Genomic DNA, 10,000 nt, shown 5'->3' with positions numbered 1-10,000 from the left:
CATATGTCCGTTCCGTGGGAACCACCGGGGAGATGTCAGAGCCCGTGAAACCCCGAAAGACAGACCCTTAAAGGCCCGCAAGCCCTTGGGGTGAACGTCTGGGGCGGGCAGCATACATACACCCCGGTCGGGAACCACAGGGAGGTGAGGTCAGAGCCCGTGAAACCCCGAAAGACAGACCCTTAAAGGCCCGCAAGCCCTTGGGGTGAACGTCTGGGGCGGGCAGCATACACACTCTCCACGGCGGGCCGCGAAGACTTAGCGGGCGCAGCCGCCGGAGCGGGCCGCCGACGAGGCCTGAAACGCGGGGTGCGGCCGGGACCGTTCCCCCCCTTGCATTTCGCTGGATGATCAGACAGTCGCAAAGAACCGTCTGAAAATCCCGGGCCAAGTCCAGAAAGTGTCCGTAAAAGAGCTAGCGGGGCCCAGCCACTTTCCTCCAGCAAGTGCCCTTAGCTCAGTTTTGACCTCTCTCATTGCACTAAGTGTCTTCAAAAACCCAGTTCCTGTATTTCCCCCGGCACCGTAGAGAAATGCTGACAGCCTGGAACACTGTGGCGGCTGCACACGGCACTCCCATGCCCGCCGCGAGCAGCCTAGCCCCGCCTCAGACCCGCGAGAACCGCCCATCGGCACACGGCCCGCTGTGCGCCCGAGCCGTTTGGTGTAAAAACTGTCCAAAAGTGGTTTCGACCACTTAGGAACATCGTAGAGACTCGAAATAAAAAGGATTTTGTTGGAAAAGCGATTCTGAGGAAGGCTGTGTTAAAATTAATTTCGGGAAATGTCGTTTACCCCCCCCCAAATGGCTCCGAAGTACCCCCCCCCCACCCCCCCCCTAAAAAACCGTGTTCCGGGGGTTTTTCGAGAAAACAAACACACGGGGTATATAGAGGGGACTGAGACGAATCGAATGACGTGCTTTGCAAAGAAATCGGGGGCTCACAGCCCCCCCAGGAGAGGTTCAAAAGTCGGAGGACTGGTCACCTAACTCCCATTGAAGTCAATGGGGGAAAAATGAAAACTGTCAAAAAGGCTTAAAATGGTTCAAAAACCCACTGGGGCAGTAGATAATCATCCTATTTGAATTTTAAAAGTCTTAGTTTGGCGAAAAAATACCTTTTAATAATTGTTTTAGGGGTCAGAAAAATCAGCTCCGGCTGCCTGGTCACCTAGGGGAGATAGAAAATTTTTCTAAGTTTTTCACTCGGCCGCCTGGTCCCCTAACTCGAAAATTTTAAAGTGCTCCCATCGGTCCCGGGATAGGGTGGCTGATAGCTGGGAGCCCCCTGAGCACTGCCCCGGTGTTAGTTTTCGGAGAAATGCCCCCGTTGATTTGTTATGATTTTTTTTCCGCCGGCCGCCTGGTCGCCCTAATGCAAAGTCAATGGGAGTGAGGAGATAGAAAATTTTTCAAAGTTTTTCACTCGGCCGCCTGGTCCCCTGACTCGAAAATTTTAAAGTGCTCCCATCGGTCCCGGGATAGGGTGGCTGATAGCTGGGAGCCCCCTGAGCACAGCCCCGGTGTTAGTTTTCGGAGAAATGCCCCCGTTGATTTGTTATGATTTTTTTTCCGCCGGCCGCCTGGTCGCCCTAATGTAAAGTCAATGGGAGTGAGGAGATAGAACATTTTTCAAAGTTTTTCACCCGGCCCCAAACGGCTCCAAAACACACTGGGGCTGTGGCTGGGACTCTCACCAGGACTGCCCCCTACTTTATTTCTGGATTAAAAAGCATTCTATATTAATTTTTCGATTTTTGGGACCCGGGACGCCTGGTCACCTAACTCCCCTTCTATCCCTATGGGGGGGGGACGGGGACATCGAAAACGCTCCCATCGCCGCCGAGGCACGCTGCGGGGACTCTCCCTACCATCGCCCCATGCTTCCTTTGAAGAATATATGACGTTTTTCAATTTTCACCGACATTTGAAAATCAAAACTTCAGAACATTTCATAGTTATTCTCAATGGGTTGTCTAGGGGCACACATCTCTAAACTGGGGGAAATGCTCAAAATGATTAAAAAGAAAAACAATGCCCCCAGACCCGGGGGGCTGATAGCTGGGAGCCCCCTGAGCACAGCCCCGGTGTTAGTTTTCGGAGAAATGCCCCCGTTGATTTGTTATGATTTTTTTTCCGCCGGCCGCCTGGTCGCCCTAATGTAAAGTCAATGGGAGTGAGGAGATAGAATATTTTTCAAAGTTTTTCACTCGGCCGTCTGGTCCCCTGACTCGAAAATTTTAAAGTGCTCCCATCGGTCCCGGGATAGGGTGGCTGATAGCTGGGAGCCCCCTGAGCACAGCCCCGGTGTTAGTTTTCGGAGAAATGCCCCCGTTGATTTGTTATGATTTTTTTTCCGCCGGCCGCCTGGTCGCCCTAATGTAAAGTCAATGGGAGTGAGGAGATAGAATATTTTTCAAAGTTTTTCACTCGGCCGTCTGGTCCCCTGACTCGAAAATTTTAAAGTGCTCCCATCGGTCCCGGGATAGGGTGGCTGATAGCTGGGAGCCCCCTGAGCACAGCCCCGGTGTTAGTTTTCGGAGAAATGCCCCCGTTGATTTGTTATGATTTTTTTTCCGCCGGCCGCCTGGTCGCCCTAATGTAAAGTCAATGGGAGTGAGGAGATAGAATATTTTTCAAAGTTTTTCACTCGGCCGTCTGGTCCCCTGACTCGAAAATTTTAAAGTGCTCCCATCGGTCCCAGACCCGGGTGGCCACGAGGTGGGACCCCCCTGAGCACTGCCCCGGTGTTAGTTTTCGGAGAAATGCCCCCGTTGATTTGTTATGATTTTTTTTCCGCCGGCCGCCTGGTCGCCCTAATGTAAAGTCAATGGGAGTGAGGAGATAGAATATTTTTCAAAGTTTTTCACTCGGCCGTCTGGTCCCCTGACTCGAAAATTTTAAAGTGCTCCCATCGGTCCCAGACCCGGGTGGCCACGAGGTGGGACCCCCCTGAGCACTGCCCCGGTGTTAGTTTTCGGAGAAATGCCCCCGTTGATTTGTTATGATCCGTAGTTGCCGGCCGGCCGCCCGGCATTGCTCTATCGGATGGAGCGTGGGCTGGCTATGGGAGATTTAGCGATTTTCGGAACCGGCCCCGATCGCCCCCCAAACCGGGTGGCCACGAGGTGGGACCCCCCTGAGCACTGCCCCGGTGTTAGTTTTCGGAGAAATGCCCCCGTTGATTTGTTATGATCCGTAGTTGCCGGCCGGCCGCCCGGCATTGCTCTATCGGATGGAGCGTGGGCTGGCTATGGGAGATTTAGCGATTTTCGGAACCGGCCCCGATCGCCCCCCAAACCGGGTGGCCACGAGGTGGGACCCCCCTGAGCACTGCCCCGGTGTTAGTTTTCCGAGAAATGCCCCCGTTGATTTGTTATGATCCGTAGTTGCCGGCCGGCCGCCCGGCAGTGCTCTATCGGATGGAGCGTGGGCTGGCTATGGGAGATTTAGCGATTTTCGGAACCGGCCCCGATCGCCCCCCAAACCGGGTGGCCACGAGGTGGGACCCCCCTGAGCACTGCCCCGGTGTTAGTTTTCCGAGAAATGCCCCCGTTGATTTGTTATGATCCGTAGTTGCCGGCCGGCCGCCCGGCAGTGCTCTATCGGATGGAGCGTGGGCTGGCTATGGGAGATTTAGCGATTTTCGGAACCGGCCCCGATCGCCCCCCAAACCGGGTGGCCACGAGGTGGGACCCCCCTGAGCACTGCCCCGGTGTTAGTTTTCGGAGAAATGCCCCCGTTGATTTGTTATGATCCGTAGTTGCCGGCCGGCCGCCCGGCAGTGCTCTATCGGATGGAGCGTGGGCTGGCTATGGGAGATTTAGCGATTTTCGGAACCGGCCCCGATCGCCCCCCAAACCGGGTGGCCACGAGGTGGGACCCCCCTGAGCACTGCCCCGGTGTTAGTTTTCGGAGAAATGCCCCCGTTGATTTGTTATGATCCGTAGTTGCCGGCCGGCCGCCCGGCAGTGCTCTATCGGATGGAGCGTGGGCTGGCTATGGGAGATTTAGCGATTTTCGGAACCGGCCCCGATCGCCCCCCAAACCGGGTGGCCACGAGGTGGGACCCCCCTGAGCACTGCCCCGGTGTTAGTTTTCCGAGAAATGCCCCCGTTGATTTGTTATGATCCGTAGTTGCCGGCCGGCCGCCCGGCAGTGCTCTATCGGATGGAGCGTGGGCTGGCTATGGGAGATTTAGCGATTTTCGGAACCGGCCCCGATCGCCCCCCAAACCGGGTGGCCACGAGGTGGGACCCCCCTGAGCACTGCCCCGGTGTTAGTTTTCCGAGAAATGCCCCCGTTGATTTGTTATGATCCGTAGTTGCCGGCCGGCCGCCCGGCAGTGCTCTATCGGATGGAGCGTGGGCTGGCTATGGGAGATTTAGCGATTTTCGGAACCGGCCCCGATCGCCCCCCAAACCGGGTGGCCACGAGGTGGGACCCCCCTGAGCACTGCCCCGGTGTTAGTTTTCGGAGAAATGCCCCCGTTGATTTGTTATGATCCGTAGTTGCCGGCCGGCCGCCCGGCAGTGCTCTATCGGATGGAGCGTGGGCTGGCTATGGGAGATTTAGCGATTTTCGGAACCGGCCCCGATCGCCCCCCAAACCGGGTGGCCACGAGGTGGGACCCCCCTGAGCACTGCCCCGGTGTTAGTTTTCGGAGAAATGCCCCCGTTGATTTGTTATGATCCGTAGTTGCCGGCCGGCCGCCCGGCAGTGCTCTATCGGATGGAGCGTGGGCTGGCTATGGGAGATTTAGCGATTTTCGGAACCGGCCCCGATCGCCCCCCAAACCGGGTGGCCACGAGGTGGGACCCCCCTGAGCACTGCCCCGGTGTTAGTTTTCCGAGAAATGCCCCCGTTGATTTGTTATGATCCGTAGTTGCCGGCCGGCCGCCCGGCAGTGCTCTATCGGATGGAGCGTGGGCTGGCTATGGGAGATTTAGCGATTTTCGGAACCGGCCCCGATCGCCCCCCAAACCGGGTGGCCACGAGGTGGGACCCCCCTGAGCACTGCCCCGGTGTTAGTTTTCCGAGAAATGCCCCCGTTGATTTGTTATGATTATTTTTCGCCCAGGCGATGTGCCTTTTCATTTTGTTTTGCACTTTCCTTCATTCCTTGGTGCATGCTACCATCTAACGGACACATTTCGGTACTGCAGTTTGAAAGTAATTTCCCCGTCTAGGGATCTCTCAATGCCCTGGGCTGCGAAAGGAGGGCAAGGACACCCTATGTTCTCATGAGTGCAAAGCCCCCCCGGCTTCAAGGCATTCCAAAAGGAAAACCGGAGACACTGCTGTACACACACACACACACACACACACACACACACACACACACACACACAGAGAGAGAGAGAGAGAGAGAGAGAGATAGAGAGAGAGTAGTCACACAGTGGAATAAACTCCCCAGCGATGTGGTAGAAGCTGAAAGTTGGGGAACATTGTGATGGTCTATATTTCTTGGCAGATAATAAAAGATGCTCTTATCATGCCTCCGTTGATGTGTTATGATCCATAGGTTGCCGGCCGCCCGGCATTGCTCTGATCGGATGGACCGTGGGCTGCCTATGGCAGAGTATGGGCGATTCTTCAGCCGGCCCCGATGGCCCCCCAAACCGGGTGGCCACGAGGTGGGACCCCCCTGAGCACTGCCCCGGTGTTAGTTTTCCGAGAAATGCCCCCGTTGATTTGTTACGATTATTTTTCGCCCAGGCGATGTGCCTTTTCATTTTGTTTTGCACTTTCCTTCATTCCTTGGTGCATGCTGCCATCTAACGGACACATTTCGGTACTGCAGTTTGAAAGTAATTTCCCCGTCTAGGGATATCTCTCTCGTCTAGGGACACTGCTGTACACACACACACACACACACACACACACACACACACAGTGAGAGAGAGGGAGAGATAGAGAGAGGGAGAGAGAGAGAGAGAGAGGTGGAGAGGGAGAGAGAGATGGTGATAGAGAGAGAGTCGTCACACTCTGGAACAAACTCCCCAGAAGCTGAAAGTTGGGGAACATTATGATGATCTTTATTTCTTGGCAGATAATAAATGATGATCTTACAGAGGGCGACTTACAACACCAGTGCAAACATACAGCGAAGTACAAGGCATCAATCACGACAGAATCCCTTGAGTTAAAGCAGCAGATTCAGAATAACACACGTCCAAACAGACTGGAGAGGACCCTAAAACGAGCACGAAAGGTGTCGAATATGTGGCCTCCTCTCGCTTGTAAACTCTCTCGTGTTCCTGTCGATGGGGTCGGCGGCTCGGGGCAGCGGCCTAGCAGCAGCAGGCAGGCAGGCAGACCTCCAGGGCAGGCAGGCAGGCAGGCAGGGCTGTGTGGCTGGGGAGGGCAGGCTGGCAGGCTGGTAGGCCGTGCTGCTGCCAGGGCTGGAAGGCTGACCTCCAGGGCTGGCAGGCTGACCTCCAGGGCTGGAAGGCAGGATGGCAGACCTCCAGGGCAGGCAGGCAGGCAGGCAGGCAGGCAGGCAGACCTCCAGGGCTGGCAGGGAGACCTCCAGGGCTGGCAGGCAGGCAGGCAGGGCTGTGTGGCTGGGGAGGGCAGGCTGGCAGGCAGGTAGGCCGTGCTGCTGCCAGGGCTGGAAGGCTGACCTCCAGGGCAGGCAGGCAGGCAGACCTCCAGGGCAGGCAGGCAGGTAGGCCGTGCTGCTGCCAGGGCTGGCAGGCTGACCTCCAGGGCAGGCAGGCAGGCAGGCAGACCTCCAGGGCTGGCAGGCTGACCTCCAGGGCAGGCAGGCAGGCAGGCAGGCAGACCTCCAGGGCTAACAGGCTGACCTCCAGGGCTGGCAGGCTGACCTCCAGGGCTGGAAGGCAGGATGGCAGACCTCCAGGGCAGGCAGGCAGGCAGGCAGGCAGGCAGGCAGACCTCCAGGGCTGGCAGGGAGACCTCCAGGGCTGGCAGGCAGGCAGGCAGGGCTGTGTGGCTGGGGAGGGCAGGCTGGCAGGCAGGTAGGCCGTGCTGCTGCCAGGGCTGGAAGGCTGACCTCCAGGGCAGGCAGGCAGGCAGACCTCCAGGGCAGGCAGGCAGGTAGGCCGTGCTGCTGCCAGGGCTGGCAGGCTGACCTCCAGGGCAGGCAGGCAGGCAGGCAGACCTCCAGGGCTGGCAGGCTGACCTCCAGGGCAGGCAGGCAGGCAGGCAGGCAGACCTCCAGGGCTAACAGGCTGACCTCCAGGGCTGGCAGGCTGACCTCCAGGGCTGGAAGGCAGGATGGCAGACCTCCAGGGCAGGCAGGCAGGCAGGCAGGCAGGCAGGCAGACCTCCAGGGCTGGCAGGGAGACCTCCAGGGCTGGCAGGCAGGCAGGCAGGGCTGTGTGGCTGGGGAGGGCAGGCTGGCAGGCAGGTAGGCCGTGCTGCTGCCAGGGCTGGAAGGCTGACCTCCAGGGCAGGCAGGCAGGCAGACCTCGAGGGCAGGCAGGCAGGTAGGCCGTGCTGCTACCAGGGCAGGCAGGCAGACCTCCAGGGCTAACAGGCTGACCTCCAGGGCAGGCAGTGCTGCTACCAGGGCTGGATAGCAGACCTCCAGGGCTGGATAGCAGACCTCCAGGGCTAACAGGCAGACCTCCAGGGCTGGCAGGCAGGCAGGCAGACCTCCAGGGCAGGCAGTGCTGCTACCAGGGCTGGATAGCAGACCTCCAGGGCAGGCAGTGCTGCTACCAGGGCAGGCAGTGCTGCTGCCAGGGCTGGATGGCAGGCAGGCAGACCTCCAGGGCTAACAGGCTGACCTCCAGGGCAGGCAGGCAGACCTCCAGGGCTAACAGGCTGACCTCCAGGGCAGGCAGTGCTGCTACCAGGGCAGGCAGGCTGTCCTCCAGGGCTGGATAGCAGACCTCCAGGGCAGGCAGTGCTGCCACCAGGGCAGGCAGGCTGTCCTCCAGGGCTGGATAGCAGACCTCCAGGGCAGGCAGTGCTGCTACCAGGGCAGGCAGGCTGTCCTCCAGGGCTGGATAGCAGACCTCCAGGGCAGGCAGTGCTGCTACCAGGGCAGGCAGTGCTGCTGCCAGGGCTGGATGGCAGGCAGGCAGACCTCCAGGGCTGGATAGCAGACCTCCAGGGCTAACAGGCTGACCTCCAGGGCTGGCAGGCTGACCTCCAGGGCTGGAAGGCAGGATGGCAGACCTCCAGGGCAGGCAGGCAGGCAGGCAGGCAGGCAGGCAGACCTCCAGGGCTGGCAGGGAGACCTCCAGGGCTGGCAGGCAGGCAGGCAGGGCTGTGTGGCTGGGGAGGGCAGGCTGGCAGGCAGGTAGGCCGTGCTGCTGCCAGGGCTGGAAGGCTGACCTCCAGGGCAGGCAGGCAGGCAGACCTCGAGGGCAGGCAGGCAGGTAGGCCGTGCTGCTACCAGGGCAGGCAGGCAGACCTCCAGGGCTAACAGGCTGACCTCCAGGGCAGGCAGTGCTGCTACCAGGGCTGGATAGCAGACCTCCAGGGCTGGATAGCAGACCTCCAGGGCTAACAGGCAGACCTCCAGGGCTGGCAGGCAGGCAGGCAGACCTCCAGGGCAGGCAGTGCTGCTACCAGGGCTGGATAGCAGACCTCCAGGGCAGGCAGTGCTGCTACCAGGGCAGGCAGTGCTGCTGCCAGGGCTGGATGGCAGGCAGGCAGACCTCCAGGGCTAACAGGCTGACCTCCAGGGCAGGCAGGCAGACCTCCAGGGCTAACAGGCTGACCTCCAGGGCAGGCAGTGCTGCTACCAGGGCAGGCAGGCTGTCCTCCAGGGCTGGATAGCAGACCTCCAGGGCAGGCAGTGCTGCCACCAGGGCAGGCAGGCTGTCCTCCAGGGCTGGATAGCAGACCTCCAGGGCAGGCAGTGCTGCTACCAGGGCAGGCAGGCTGTCCTCCAGGGCTGGATAGCAGACCTCCAGGGCAGGCAGTGCTGCTACCAGGGCAGGCAGTGCTGCTGCCAGGGCTGGATGGCAGGCAGGCAGACCTCCAGGGCTGGATAGCAGACCTCCAGGGCTAACAGGCAGACCTCCAGGGCTGGCAGGCAGGCAGGCAGACCTCCAGGGCAGGCAGTGCTGCTACCAGGGCTGGATAGCAGACCTCCAGGGCAGGCAGTGCTGCTACCAGGGCAGGCAGTGCTGCTGCCAGGGCTGGATGGCAGGCAGGCAGACCTCCAGGGCTAACAGGCTGACCTCCAGGGCAGGCAGGCAGACCTCCAGGGCTGGAAGGCAGGCAGTGCTGCTACCAGGGCAGGCAGGCTGTCCTCCAGGGCTGGAAGGCAGACCTCCAGGGCAGGCAGGCAGACCTCCAGGGCAGGCAGTGCTGCTACCAGGGCTGGATAGCAGACCTCCAGGGCTGGAAGGCAGGCAGGCAGACCTCCAGGGCAGGCAGTGCTGCTACCAGGGCTGGATAGCAGACCTCCAGGGCTAACAGGCAGACCTCCAGGGCTGGAAGGCAGGCAGTGCTGCTACCAGGGCAGGCAGGCTGTCCTCCAGGGCTAACAGGCTGACCTCCAGGGCAGGCAGTGCTGCTACCAGGGCTGGATAGCAGACCTCCAGGGCTAACAGGCAGACCTCCAGGGCTGGCAGTGCTGCTACCAGGGCTGGATAGCAGACCTCCAGGGCTGGATAGCAGACCTCCAGGGCTAACAGGCAGACCTCCAGGGCAGGCAGGCAGACCTCCAGGGCAGGCAGTGCTGCTACCAGGGCTGGATAGCAGACCTCCAGGGCTAACAGGCAGACCTCCAGGGCTGGAAGGCAGGCAGTGCTGCTACCAGGGCAGGCAGGCTGTCCTCCAGGGCTGGAAGGCAGACCTCCAGGGCAGGCAGGCAGACCTCCAGGGCAGGCAGTGCTGCTACCAGGGCTGGATAGCAGACCTCCAGGGCTGGAAGGCAGGCAGGCAGACCTCCAGGGCAGGCAGTGCTGCTACCAGGGCTGGATAGCAGACCTCCAGGGCTAACAGGCAGACCTCCAGGGCTGGAAGGCAGGCAGTGCTGCTACCAGGGCAGGCAGGCTGTCCTCCAGGGCT

The sequence above is a fragment of the Amia ocellicauda genome, unplaced genomic scaffold, assembly GCF_036373705.1.
Source record: "Amia ocellicauda isolate fAmiCal2 unplaced genomic scaffold, fAmiCal2.hap1 HAP1_SCAFFOLD_85, whole genome shotgun sequence".
In the NCBI taxonomy this organism is placed as follows: Eukaryota; Metazoa; Chordata; class Actinopteri; order Amiiformes; family Amiidae; genus Amia; species Amia ocellicauda.
Note: the sequence above shows the minus strand (reverse complement) of the source record.